The following is a 15,478-nucleotide window of genomic DNA, read 5'->3' on the forward strand; positions in this document are numbered from 1 at the left end:
ATTCCACCTTATAAGCGAAAGGTGGTTCCAATCTCTCCTCCTTATCAGTGCAAGGTGGTTCCAATGACTCCCTAACGTGAGGTGGTGCCAGTGCCTCCTTCTTATCAGGTGAAAATTACACACATGCTTCCTGACGAGCTGCTGAAGTGTCCAGTGAGGTGGCGGGGCATGTACGTACTACACAGTGTTCGGAGAGTACCTGTGACCCTGTGCGCAAAAAATGATAAAAAAAATAAATAGGTTATGGGTAATAGAAATACACAGTTATCTTGAACTCCTTTTCCATCACTGAAATATAGCAGGCGTATGTGCCGAAATGTCAAACGTTGCAATTGCCTTTTTTTTTTTTTTTTTACGAAACGACAAGCAGCGATCGTTACTGTTCTGATGCTCTTTTACTTTTTCATTGGTGACTGAAACGACGTCGCGTCCCGTTACACAGTCAACGAAGAGGAATTATGAATATTATTAAAAAATATGATAAGACTGTATTGCCCCTTTGATTTGTGGCCACCGCTGCGAAATGCAGTGTACGAAGGAACGCCATGTTACTTTGAAGATTTAAAGCCGAGACCAGACCCTACATCATCTCGCATAACTCGAAATGATTTTAAGTTGCTAAATGACCAAACTAAACGAATTAATGAGTATCACAGTGCTCGTGAAGGTCATTTTCAAGACATTTTGTGTAAGGTAAGACACAAATTTCCCCAATGAAAAAAATAGCTCTAATTGTTCTCCTCAACAGGTCTATAGCCACTTTCCGAACACTCAAAACATTGTGCTTGGGTCCTTCCTATGATAATACGAGGGTTTTGTAGTGTATTCCAGGACTCTTGGCACCACAAAGTGAGATTTTTTTTATTTCTTTACATCTGCCCAAAACACACACACACACACACACACACACACACACACACACACACACACACACACACACACACACACACACACACACACACACACACACACACACACACAAAGAAAAAAAAACTCGCCTAGATAACAAACAAAAACTTATACATGTATAAAAGAGAGAGTAAGGAAGTAAGTGTCAGGCAGATCAGGTCAGTTTCAAGGATTCTAGGGAATAGAGTAATATAAATTTAATAAGTAGTTAGTGTCAATCTTAATCATAAATATAAATGAAAAAATAAATAAATAGATATATTCATAAATAAATAATAGAATAAGTAAATAAATGAAATAACAGGTAAAAACAATGAATAGGTAAATAAATAAATAAATAAGTAAATAAATAAATAAGTAAATAAATAAATAAATAAATGAAAAAATAAATAAAATGACACATTCTACCTTTAGGAAATGAGCAGCTCAATGGAGAAGCTGAACTAATTAAAACGACTCTGCACCGGTGCCGCCAAGATGAAGAAAAAGGGAATGCAAACTGAAAGCGAAGTGTCTTAAATTAATTCGCAGTATCATTCTTCTCCTTAGCGAGTCTAGTGGCGAACTACAGCATGTGACGGAAGAACTAAACAGGGCAGACCGACAAGTAAGGATGATGTCGATTTAAAAAGACAAAACAAAGGAGATGTTGAACGAAGTGCTGATCAACCCTTCACGCAATCATTTCTTATTTTCCACCCCCACCTCACTCACATACTATATTTCTTACTCACAGACTCACTCACTCACTTATAAACCATCCCTCTGCCATTCACAGCCGTCACACACTCCTACTCTCACTCCCTCACTCCCTCACTCCCTCATTCACATTCCCTCCTCCCTTTATTATTATTATTGTTATTATTATTATTATTATTATTATTATTATTATTATTATTATTATTATTATTATTATTATTATTATTATTATTATTATTATTATTATTATTATTATTATTATTATTATTATTATTATTATTATTATTATTATTATTATTATTATGATAAGCTACCAAAGCCTCCCTCCAGGGTGCAGATACAACAAGTTGAACCACACAAATACCAAAAGGTACTGGAGAGAAGCAAAGACAACGAATAGTTAAGAAACTGGCCAGTCAAAGCCAAAAGGAGGAAAAAAAAATACTGTTTCAAAAAGACATTCACACGAGACTTAAATGTAGAAATGTCTGCAGAAAGGACAATCTCATTGGGTAACTGATTCCATAAACTTGTCAACGACGGAAGAAAACATCGTGAGAATTGTGTCGTACAGAAAATCACAGAATTAAAAGCAAGATCGTTTTGACTGACAGCAAACCTCGTGACCCGGGCAGGAGTAAAAGGATCAGGCAAAGCATTGTGTAAGGGATGCCGATTATTCTTAAAAAAAACTTTAAATAAAATGCTATTTGACGCCGATGATCAAGATCAAGAACAAGTGCCGGAGAAAAAAAATAATTGAATTCATAACTCTGTCAAGTAACTTTAAATGGCGATTGGCAGCAGACATCCAAACAGGAGCACAGTACTCAAAGTGGGGCAAAATGGATGCATAAAAGATTTGATTACAGTTGAGTCACAAGCAAATGTTTTGAAGCACTTACGAAGTAACCTGTCTTCTGTGCAATAGTGGAAGACATGGAGCGGATGTGCTTCTTAAATGTCAGTTTAGAATCAAGAGTGACTCCCAACAAACGGATACTAGAAACATCCTTAATCTGTTCACCAAAAATATACAAACAAGGATGAGGTGGATTCAAGGTACGGGATCTACTGATGGTAATGGAATGCGTTTTATTGGCATTAAGCTTCATGCCCCAAAGTTGACACCAAGCGGTGATCATTGCCAAGTCCCTATTCACAGATGCAGCAACTTCACCTCTGTTGCTAGGAGAGTGCACAGAGGAGTATAGAGTTGTATCATCAGCATATGAAATAAGCTCATTTTCGAGGTTAATGCCCAAGTCAGGAATAAAAATGTTAAAAAATAAAGGTCCAAGGACACTGCCCTGAGGAACACCAGAAACAACAGGCAGATGAGCAGAGCAGCACCATCAACAACCACACAAGATTAGTTAAAAATTCTTTCAAAATACTGAGAAGACTTCCACCAATACCAAGGAGTTGTAGTTTATAAATTAGAGCCCTATGATTCACAACATCAAATGCAGAACTTAAATCAATAGCAACAACTCGAGACTCATGCCCACGATCCAAAGAAGACTGCAGGCCATGAGACAGAGTCAAGGGAGCGTCACATGTTCCCGAACCCTTACGGAATCCGAACTGAGAATCAGGTAACTGATTGAATTTATCACAGAATATGGAAAGCCGTTCAGCTAAAAGCCTCTCAAAGATCTTAGAGAGGATAGGAGTAATAGAAATTGGGCGGTACTCAGTAGGAAAAGTTGAAGCTGAGGCTACCTTCGGGATGGGGGTGATGTTGGCCTTGCGCCAACAAAAAGGGAAACTACCAGACTTCACACACTTCTACTCTCACTCACACTTTCACTCCCTTACTCCCTTACACACACTCCCTCCATCTTTCACACACTCTACTATCACTCACACTCCTTCCCTCCATTACACACACCCTCCATCCTTCAAACACTCTGCTATCACTCACACTCCCTAGCTCCCTCACACACACACTCCTTTCACCCTCCACGCACTCTTACTATCACTCACACACTCCTTCACTCCTTCACACACTCCCACACTCCAATTTATGGAACAGAATTGCCTCTTTAGCAGTACTCAACATGGCTTCAAACCAAACTTATCTACTGAGACTGCACTCTTACATGTTTCTAAAAAGATTTATGACACCATGGACAAAAGAGAAATATGTCTTTTAACTCTTTGCGACCTATCTAAAGCTTTTGACAGTGTCAGCCATAACATTCTACTTAGAAAATGTAACAAATTAGGAATCGATATATTTTGGTTTAAAGATTATTTGTGTAACAGGACTCAGTCTGTGCGAATTGGGGGAAATTTGTCCTCTACACTAGAAATATCTTTTGGAGTCCCGCAAGGATCTATTCTCGGCCCTTTGCTATTTAACGTTTACGTAAATGACCTCTCACAAGAAATTAAAGAATGTTTTATTATACAATATGCTGACGACGCACAATTCATTTATACTGGAAATACTGAAAATCTACCTGAATTAATTCTTAGTACAGAACAGACGTTAGAAAAAAAATAAAACTATTTTAACAGGAATGGCCTCTTGCTGAACTCCAAAAAGACTCAATGTATATTTCTAGGCTCAAGAGCTCTGATATCACGAATACCGGATAACACCACAATCAAAGTAGGGGGTGCCTTAGTTAAACCTTACCAAAATGTCAAAAACTTGGGGCTACACTTCGACAGTAACATGTTGTTTGATATGCACGTGACAGAAATTAGTAAAAAAGTATCTGGCATGCTTATGTACATCAATCGTTTTCAAGACTTGCTCAGCAGAGAAGCCAGGCTAATAGTGGTTCAGACACTTGCTTTAAGTCACCTTAACTATGGTATAACTGTTTGGTGCACCACAAATATCACACAGCTGAATAGGGTTCAGAAGCTACAGAATTTTGCTGCAAAAGTGGTTACTGGAGGAGCCAAGTTTGACCATGTTAGCCCACTCTTAAAGGAACTACAATGGCCAAATATTGAGCAGAAGTGCTTTTTTGAACAGTGCATCACAGTATTCAAAGCACTGAAGAAGCATTTTCCTGAATGGCTATTCTCCTTTCCACAGGTAGGACAAATAGTTGACACAAACACAAGACAACAAAATCTCCTCTATGTACGAAAAACACACACTGACATTGGGTCCCGATCTATCACAGTCAGAGGGCCAAAACTATGGAATAACCTCCCCACAAAGGCAAAGAATTGTCACAGTCTGCATACCTTTAAGGTCAATCTGAAGAAACACCTCTCGCAAGATACCACAGGAAACTAATCATACTGATTACTCTTATTACATTTTATCATATAATGTTTTGCATGATGTCCTAGATATTAGTCCACACTTTATTTTTAGCAGCATTTATATTCTAGTTATATTTTAAGGATTATCTGTAAATTTTATCGTACTCCATATACCGTGTTTAATAGTTTTAAGCCAGTAAAGAATAACCATTGTATAAATGGAAATAAAGTTTCTGATTCTGATTCTGATTCCACGCCCTCCTACTATCACCCTCACACTCCCTCACTCTCTCATACACACACACACTCCCTCCACTCGTCCCACACTCTACTATCACTCACACTCCCTAATTCCACCTTTTACCCACTCCCGTTATTACTCACACACACACCTCAGGGAAATACAAGAGAAAGTCCCAGGTGAAGTTCACGAATATGTATACTTAAGACAGCTGACACTGTAATCCCTCTCCAGAACCACACGCCCACACACACAAAGACTCACACATAAAAAAAGAAACTTATGAGACATGGTTTTATATATGTTTATCTGTATTAATGTATCCATCTGCCTTTATGTCTCTCTGTCCATTTATGTATGTTTATCTGTCTGTCTATCTATCTATCTATCTATCCATTTATCTGTTTATCTGCTATAGGTAGATACATAAATAGAAAGATAGATAGTGATAGTGATGGTAGTGATATGGTTGGATGCCAAATCATTAGCGAACAGAGTTGGGGCTAATGACCTCCAAGCTATGGAGCCCCCCATGATTATGTGTCGGGAAAATAAACATGGGTGGAGGTATCTTTTATGTAATACAAAAAAAGTAGTAGTTATAGTCGTAGTAGTAGTAGTAGTAGTGGTAGTAGTAGTAGTAGTAATAGTGGTAGTAGTAGTAGTAGTAGTAGTAGTAGTAGTAGTAGTATTGTTGTTTCACCATCGTGTTACATGTTTTTAAGGTAATAATGACAGGTATATTCTAATAAGGTGTAAAGTGAGATAAGAAATAAAAGGCCAACTATATGAAAGAGTGAGAACAAAAACTTAATTCTGCTTCCTTCATCGAACATGTCGCAGCAATTTTTACGCCACCACCAAAAACTAGAGTGAGTGCATCGCTAATCCAGTTCCTTGAGTTTGTGAAAGGCACCAGGAACCAGTTTTCGGCGATCAACCACTATTCCCTTCAGGTGGCAGCGGTTCTGGCCCTTTCTTCCTCCTCTCGTGTCTCCGTGCTTGCGCCAAACTACTTCTTTTCCTGTTTTCATTTTCATTTTTTTATTTCCCTTCTCCGTCCATGCGGCAGCCTACTTTTCTTTCAATTTTTGATTTCCTTTTATTTTTTTCTCCTTTTCGAGCATGCACCACACTACTTCTCTCTTTTTTTTCTCCTGGTTTTCTCTTATCTCTGCATGATTGACACTTTTTTTTCTTATTTTATTTTCATTCCTCCTCCTTGTGCACGTTTCTTATCAATTTTCTTCCTGCATCGTTTTTCCTTCCTTTGTCTCCTCACCGATCATGCTTCAATCTATTTTTTTTCCTCCTTTTTGTCTCTCCTGTCTCTGTATGATTGACACTTTTTCTTCTTATTTTATTTTCATTCCTCCCCCTTGTGCATGTTTCTTAGCAATTTTCTTTCTGCATTCGTTTTTCCTTCCTTTGTCTCCTCTCCGAACATGCTTCAGACTATTTTTTTTCCTCCTTTTTGTCTCTCCTGTCTCCGTATGATTGACACTTTTTCTTCTTATATTCGTGTATCCTCCCTATTCCCCCTCTTTATGCATGTTTCATATTATTTTTCCTTCTGTATTCCTTTTTCCTCCCTATTTCTCCTCTCCTTGCATACTTCACGCTATTTTCTTCCTATATTCGTTTTCCTTCCTCCTCTACGCATACTTTACACTATTTTTCGTTTAATATTTGTATCTCTTCCTTAATGCTCCTTTTCCTGCATGCTTCACACTCTTTCTCGTCCCGTTTTCGTTTTTCTTCCTTATGTCTCATCTCTGGTCATACGCCACAATAGTCTTTCTTTATGTCTTTTCTTATGCGTAAGTATAAAAAGGATTGAGGGTAGCGTATGGAGGGAAAGGGAGGGCATATCTCTTTATCTTATTTCTTTGACATTTTCACGTACCTCCATAGCACCCAACCATACACATATATATGGATAAAGAGTTATACATTGACAGAGGAATGCATACTTTAGACATTTTTTTTCTTGTTAATGTTTTTCCCCCTTATTCTTGACCTTCTTAATAAGTGTATTGAAGTTAAGTGTAGCACATTTAACACGGAGAGACCTGTTTTTTGGCTTTTTTTATGGGGTAACACACGCAAAAAGATGCCACACTGTTTTTCCTTCTGTTCTTTTTCCTTCTTTTTTCCTCCTTTGTCTTTGCACCATAACACTTTTTCTGTTTTAATTTTCTTCACTTTTCCACTGCGTCTTTGCGTCACACTAATCTTTTTTCCTATTTTCATTTTTCTTCCGTTTTTCCACTCCGTTTCTTACTTTTCTTTTTTTCATTTTCCTTCCTCTGTTCCCTTTCCGTCTCTGCGCCACTCTACTTTTCTTTCTATTTCTTTTCATTTTCCTTCCCTTTTTCCCTTCTTCGTCTCTACGTTACGCTACTCTTCCTCTTATTTTATTTTTTTCCTTTTTTCCCTCTTAGTCTTGCGCCACTTTTCTTTTCCTTCTATTCCTTTTATTTTATTTCCTTTCTTTTTCTTTCTTTCCATCTATACGTCTTATTATTTTTCTCTCTGTTTTTATTTTCCTTCTTTTTTCTTCTCCGTCTGTGCGTCTTATTACTTTCCTTACATTTTAATTTTCCTTCACTTTTTCCTTCTTTCCATCTATACGTCTTATTATTTTTCTCTCTGTTTTTATTTTCCTTCTTTTTTCTTCTCCGTCTGTGCGTCTTATTACTTTCCTTACATTTTAATTTTCCTTCACTTTTTCCTTTCCCTCTATACGTCACACTAATTCATCTCTACTGTTATTTTTCTTCTTTTTCTTCCTCTCCATCTTTACGCCGCACTACTCTTCTTTCTATTTTCATTTTACTTCCCTTTTTTTTACCTTTCCTTTTATACTTCTCTTCTGTTTTCATTTTCCCTCCATTTTTACTCTTTTTTTATGCGTCACACTACTTTTCTTTTTACTTTCATTTTCTTCCCTTTTTTCCTCTAAGTCTCTGCGCCGCACTACTTCTCTTTCCATGTTCATTTTTCTTCCCCTTTTCTTCCCTCTCTGTCTTTGCACCACGCTACGTACTTTTCTTCCGGTTTTCATTTGCCTTTCTATTTTTTTCCTTCCCGTCTATGCGCCCAACAACTTTTCTCTCTTCAGTTGTTTTCCTTCCTTCTCCTTTTCCTCCCTTCTTGTCTTGTGGCTTTGTGTGCACAGGGATGTTCAAGGCAAAATAACAGACAGCGAGGAACGACTCTTGTCTCATGGCTGTATTTTTTTGTACAGGTATGTGGTAGGCGCTAAAGACAGGATATAGAACAGCGAGGCCACATTTGTTTCATGGCTCTTTACGTATACTTGCAGGTAAGATTTGGGGGTAAATCATACAGACAAAGGAAATATAAGCTCTTTTTTTGTTTCTTCCTTTCACATTCTATGCTCAGGTATGTGGATTTTATTTAAAGATTTCACATGCATAATTTTATAGCGAGGTGCATGCGATTTTTATTTTTCTGTATTTGCGTTTCTCTATTTGTAGTTTTACGCACACAAATATATTTAAGGCAGCACATGAATGTATGAGGATGATGAACTCTTTGTTTTCTTTTTCTTTTTATTGCTGCATTTGAGAGTTGATCACATATGGAGAGGGAGAGTGTACCTTTTATATTTCTTACATTATTCACTGCTTTATTCATTAGTGTTTGGGGTTGAAGGACAACACACAGGTACGGGGGAAGGTATATCTGGTTTATGACTTTTTTTGTGGAGTTGTAAAGCTGTAATAGGAAATAGTAAGAAATAATTGCGGTTCGCTTTTCATGTGTGTGTGGAGGGGATTCTACAAACAACTTTCTGAATCGAAGTCTTTTCACGGCAGCTTTATTTGATCTACTGCCAGCGGATCCTCTTAGCACGCCACACTGTTGCCTCACTTGCTGTTGTTTACCACAAGTATGCCTGTGGTGCCGCTGGGCCTGATTACTGACGGCTTTCCCTCCCGCGGCCCTCACGCACGAGATTTTCCTCTCACTCTCATCTCCACTCTCTCCAACTTACTTGCTTTTGTACAGAATTATGAATCTAAATAAATAAATTAAAATGAAAATAAAAATACGAACAGTTTATGTAGATAAATAGTCTCATAGGTCAATCAACTGGTAAAAAAATATTTTGTAATATTTCAGGAGTAATTTTTTTATTCATTTTTTTTATTTATACTGTTATTTGTTTATTCACTGAACTACATATTTGTTTACAATTTACTGTAAAGTTTGATAGACTTTCGGGACACAGAGATGAACGTCACTTCATGCCGCTTCTGAAAAGCGGATGCTATGAAGAAAAAAAAGATACAGAATATTTCCGGATGCCTTGACGCCCTCCTCTTGAAATTTTGCCAAATGCTATGAGCCTTATGCCCTTTGTAACTTCAAAGAGTAAATAGAGGTCAATAAACTTGCAAATAAGAGGCCATTCAAAAATTACATCACGCTTTTTCTGTCATTTTTTACCCTCCTCCCTCCTTGTCACTGGTTGTAACACATGCCCAGACCCGCATTGAAAATTATGTAATACTAACTATTTTAGTACCCCCCCAATGAGTAGGTTTCCATTGTTTATGTCAAGTTTAGCGGAAAGCTGTTTCGTCAAGTTATCTTGTACACAAGGCAGAACATAAAATCTTTAAAATTCCGTATTCTTGTAAATTGATAATAAGTCATTTGCGGAAGCTTGTGAAACAGGAAAAAAAAGAAAATGTTATGTATTACGTGACTGCCCCCCCCCCCCCTCTGTCACACTCATAACACTTCAACACACACTCTTCCATAACATATCAACACACACTCTTCCATAACACTCCAACACACACTCTTCCATAACACTTCAACACACACTCTTCCATAACACTTCAACACACACTCTTCCATAACACTTCAACACACACTCTTCCATAACACTTCAACACACACTCTTCCATAACACTTCAACACACACTCCTTCCCTCTGGCGTTACGTAAGGTGTTAATGTCCCCTAAAGGAATGCTTGGCAGATTTTCTCAGCTTACTAGTAAAGGGAAGGGAGTGAAAACGTTGAATAACTCTGACGTCAGAAACATGAACAACAGACAGACGCTGGCGAGTAGAAGATTGCCAGTCCTCGAGCTGACCAATTTTTTTTTTAGAAAGTCGCCTTTCAAAATTTATGACAAAAAAAAATAAGTCATGACAATGAATGGAACAATTAGTGTTAAAAAGATACCAGGTGAATAAAAGAAAGACAATGGGTGATGGAAAAGAGCCTTGTGGCATTCCATTATTTGTACGTAAGCAGAGCAGTGACCTACCGCAGCAGCTCACTATCAGGCGCCGTAGGCATAATATTAATAATACGATGACAAATGAAACAACATCGTGGCGCAGGAAGAGGACCGAGAGTTGTAAATCAAATAAAATTGTCATGAAAATACTCTGACTCAGTGTTTCGTCAGACAAAATAAAAAGGAGAGCATTGGGACTCCCCAGGAATCGAACTGTCTTTTGCATAATTGTAACTTATTCTCTTTCATTGACCTTTGAATACAATGGACTGTCTTCGGGGCTTAATTCTCCCTCATTGATGTTTGGTGGAGTGTCGTCGAGGGATTTGGGGTTAATTTTTCCTCATCGACGTTTGGGATGTGTCGTTGAGGGATTTAGGGCTTCATTCAGGGACGTTTGGGGAGTGTCGTTGAGAGATTTAGGGCTTAACTCTATCTCCTTGGCGTTTGAGTGCCATGGAGTGTCTAGGGATTTAGGGCAATCAACGTGCTGTACAGTCAAGGCCATCAGTAGGGGGTTGCTTACATCTAGAAAGGCACGTGTCACTGAAAAAGATCTCCCCGAGCTTGTATGTATGGGAGCCGACCACAAGCGATTTTGTACCCTTTTTAAAACTGCTCGTAGGCAGCCATCCGCGTCTCTGTTCCTCCCCTGACACTGGATTTCTTCCTTCCTAGGACTTTTATTTTCCAAGACGGAAGTGTCGAGGCACCTCTTGAGCAAACTCGACCATTCTTCCTTTGATTTTCTCTTGTCTCTCCTAATGTTAGCAGTATGTTGCTAGTAATCTGATTTTACCCTGTTTTCTCATGGTGTGATCTATCTCCTTGGAAACGAGAAAGACAGGCGCACATGTCTCTGCTCTCTGTTAAACCTAAACCCAGAAGCAGTGACTATCTTAATGGTACTAGTTTGTTGCGGGCGATTTGATTTCACATTGTTCTTTGAGGCCCTGACCCATCTTCTTTGGAACATGAAAGACAACCACACACGTCTCTGCTCCCCAATAAACCTAACCCCAGAAGCAGGGTCTTTCTTAATGGTACCGGTTTGTCGCGGTCGATTTATTTTACAGTTCCTCGAAGCCCTGATCTATCTCCTTTGAAACATGATAGACAACCGCACACGACTTATCTTAATATATGTTAGCGGTATGTTGCGGGTGATTTGAATTTACATTGTTCTTTGAGGCCCTGACCCATCTCCTTTGAAACAAGAAATCAACCGCACACGTCTCCGCTCTCTGATAAGCCCAGACCCAGAATCAACACTGCCGTTACGTCAACAAGCCACGTAATCTCCGTTATTGTCACATCCGCTGACCTCAGGAAGACCCTCAACAATGTACTGCTTCGCCACGCCTAGCTCGCCTTGATGCCAAGTTCAGATTGCCCCCAAAACGCGAGCCAAAACAATGGACACTTTTACATTTGTGGTCGAAAAGAGAAAAAAGTAGAAATATACGATTTTCATTGAAAGCAAATGGGTGTGTCGTGGTGGTGGTGGCGTGAGGGGGGTGGGGGGCAGGTTAGGATATGGCAGACAAGCTGATTAGCCCATGGGTGTGGCTGGGTGATTGGCTGGCTGGCTGGGTGGCTGGTTCGGTAGGTAGTGTGACACCGCTGATCGGCTCCTCACGTATACACTTCCCATTCTTCACTCACACCTCACTCACATACTCCCTCATACATTCCCTCCCCCCTTCACTCACTCTTACTATTACTCACACACTTCCCACACTCACTCAACTTTAGTAAAATATGGAAGCTCTATTGAGTGCCCTCTCTCAAATAGGTTTTCCTCTACATCTATCAGGTTAGCTGTAACCAATCACCAGCAACAGAGCGACTATACTCTTCCTACATTGTCTATAGGGAGGTGATCCTTGCTTGATTTGTTGTCACCTGAGCTGGAATTACTCACACGCTCTCTCCCTCCCTCATACACACTCCCTCAACCTTTCACACACTCCTACTATTACTCACGCACTCCCTAACACACACACACACACACACACACACACACACACACACACACACACACACACACACACACACACTCCTCGACCCTTCACACGCTCCCTCCCCCACTCACATACTTCTTCAATGACGTTTCTGTGCCACGCCCTCTATACTTATACCTCGTTGATGTTTGTCATTTCTTCCTCATGCTGGTGTGATGGCTGGCGATTACGCGTATTTGTGGCTCGCTCTGTCGGAGTTTATTAATTATTATCTTTTTGCATAGTCGGTGATGATAGTTTTGATAATTATTTGTATTACTTGGAGTTCGTTTGTATTTAGATTTTCTTCGTAGTCAAGGGCTGCATAAAGGCAGTTTTATTTTTTCGCACTTCTGAGGCAGATTTTCACGTTTATTTTCAGCGCACCTTTTTTTTTTTCAAAGAATGTATTTAAAATTTCCATAAAACAATTTTCAGCGTGGGTGAGTTTAATGATAAATTGGAAGAAAATTGTTGGAGAAACCGTGGTTTGAAATCATGGCAGATATTCATGAGAGGAAAAATGAGTTGTTTTCTTTGATTCATAAATCATGCTATGATTCTCAACCACGAACTCTCCAACGACTTCTCCCTTACTTCATTATCAAAGTCGCCCATGATCACAACATGATGTTTCGTTCATGACTGAATGAACAGTTTCGTAGAGCTAGTCAGCATCCTGGTCGCTGTAGCTAAATTTTGAGGCATACACTTGAATTATCTTCAGTTGGCATTTTTCATTTGATTCAAATGTTAAGGATGCCACGCACTCCTCTAAGCCATATAATTACTGCAAAACTATTATTTTTCATCTTTGCATTAAAAAAGCAATCCATATCCTTTCCTGCCACCATTGGGTTTGTCTCTCCAGTAAATTGTATAACCGCTCTTAATACTTTATTATGCTCATTAAGTCTCCTGGTCTCACTGAGTTTTGCGGCATCCCATCTTGAATTGGAAAGTTCCTCCAAAAGTACTGATAAATCATCTTCCTTTCTCGAAGTTCGTATATTATAGATGAAAAGGTTCAATAACTCTCTCTCTCTCTCTCTCTCTCTCTCTCTCTCTCTCTCTCTCTCTCTCTCTCTCTCTCTCTCTCTCTCTCTCTCTCTCTCTCTCTCTCTCTCTCTCTCTCTCTCTCTCTCTCTCTCTCTCTCTCTCTCTCTCTCTCTCTCTCTCTCTCTCTCTCTCTCTCTCTCTCTCTCTCTCTCTATGTATATATATATATATATATATATATATATATATATATATATATATATATAAAAAAAAATATCTAAATATATATATATATATATATATATATATATATATATATATATATATATATATATATATATATATATATATATATATATATATATATATATATATATATATATATATATATATATATATATATATATATATATATATATATATATATATATATATATATATATATATATATATATATATATATATATATATATATATATATATATATATATATATATATTTTTGCCTGTTGCTGGTAGGCATCTTCTAGTGAGGCTGATGTTCGGCCAAGGCTTCTTCAGGTGGGGGCCTGTCAGTCGGCCCAGCCCGTTCACAGGCGCAGAGTGGTGTTTATAGCGCCGCCATCTTGCATTGACTCATGCTGCCCCAGAACTCGTTCTTGATTCTTGGACGGCTCCTCCTGGAGGTTGGTTGATGGGGTGGTCTTCAGGACAGCATGTGGGTAATTTTAAGCCACTCGGACTGAACTGAAAAATCCAGTGGTAGCGTGGGGTTCGAACCACGTCGTCCATCTTGCCAGTGAATGTGGGCCAGTGCACTACCAGTTCATTACGCCGTGTGTGTGTGTGTGTGTGTGTGTGTGTGTGTGTGTGTGTGTTTATAGTAGTATTATAATCAGTAGTGTGTGTGTGTTTGTGTGTGTGTGTGTGTGTGTATTATTCTTCTTCTTCTTCTTCTTCTTCTTCTTCTTCTTCTTCTTCTTCTTCTTCTTCTTCTTCTTCTTCTTCTTCTTCTTCTTCTTCTTCTTCTTCTTCTTCTTCTTCTTCTTCTTCTTCTTCTTCTTCTTCTTCTTCTTCTTCTTCTTCTTCTTCTTCTTCTTCTTCTTCTTCTTATTATTATTATTATTATTATTATTATTATTATTATTATTATTATTATTATTATTATTATTATTATTATTATATTATTATTATTATTATTATTATTATTATTATTATTATTATTATTATTATTATTATTATTATTATTATTATTATTATTATTATTATTATTATTATTATTATTATTATTATTATTATTATTATTATTATTATTATTATTATTATTATTATTATTATTATTATTATTATTATTATTATTATTATTATTATTATTATTATTATTATTATTATTATTATTATTATTATTATTATTATTATTATTATTATTATTATTATTATTATTATTATTATTATTATTATTATTATTATTATTATTATTATTATTATTATTATTATTATTATTATTATTATTATTATTATTATTATTATTATTATTATTATTATTATTATTATTATTATTATTATTATTATTATTATTATTATTATTATTATTATTATTATTATTATTATTATTATTATTATTTTTATTATTATTATTATTATTATTATTATTATTATTATTATTATTATTATTATTATTATTATTATTATTATTATTATTATTATTATTATTATTATTATTATTATTATTATTATTATTATTATTATTATTATTATCATCATCATTATTACGTACATAACGCCTCAGCTACGCACACGCGGAGTTCTTTGGTCTTACCGGCATTCATCACCACTCGGAGGAGCAGCAAGAAGCGCCGTTCAGGAGGCTTTCTATTTAGTGTCTAGCGATATATATATATATATATATATATATATATATATATATATATATATATATATATATATATATATATATATATATATATATATATATATAAAGCATTACGCAACGTACTGAGTCAGGCGGAATGACTTCAACGAAAAACATAAGGAAGGTCTGCAACAAAGAAATGTCTTAGCGTTATGTCTGGGCATCAAAATTAGACGTATTTCCCTGGCAGGAATCT

The sequence above is a fragment of the Eriocheir sinensis genome, chromosome 14 (genome assembly GCF_024679095.1).
Source record: "Eriocheir sinensis breed Jianghai 21 chromosome 14, ASM2467909v1, whole genome shotgun sequence".
Classification (NCBI taxonomy): domain Eukaryota; kingdom Metazoa; phylum Arthropoda; class Malacostraca; order Decapoda; family Varunidae; genus Eriocheir; species Eriocheir sinensis.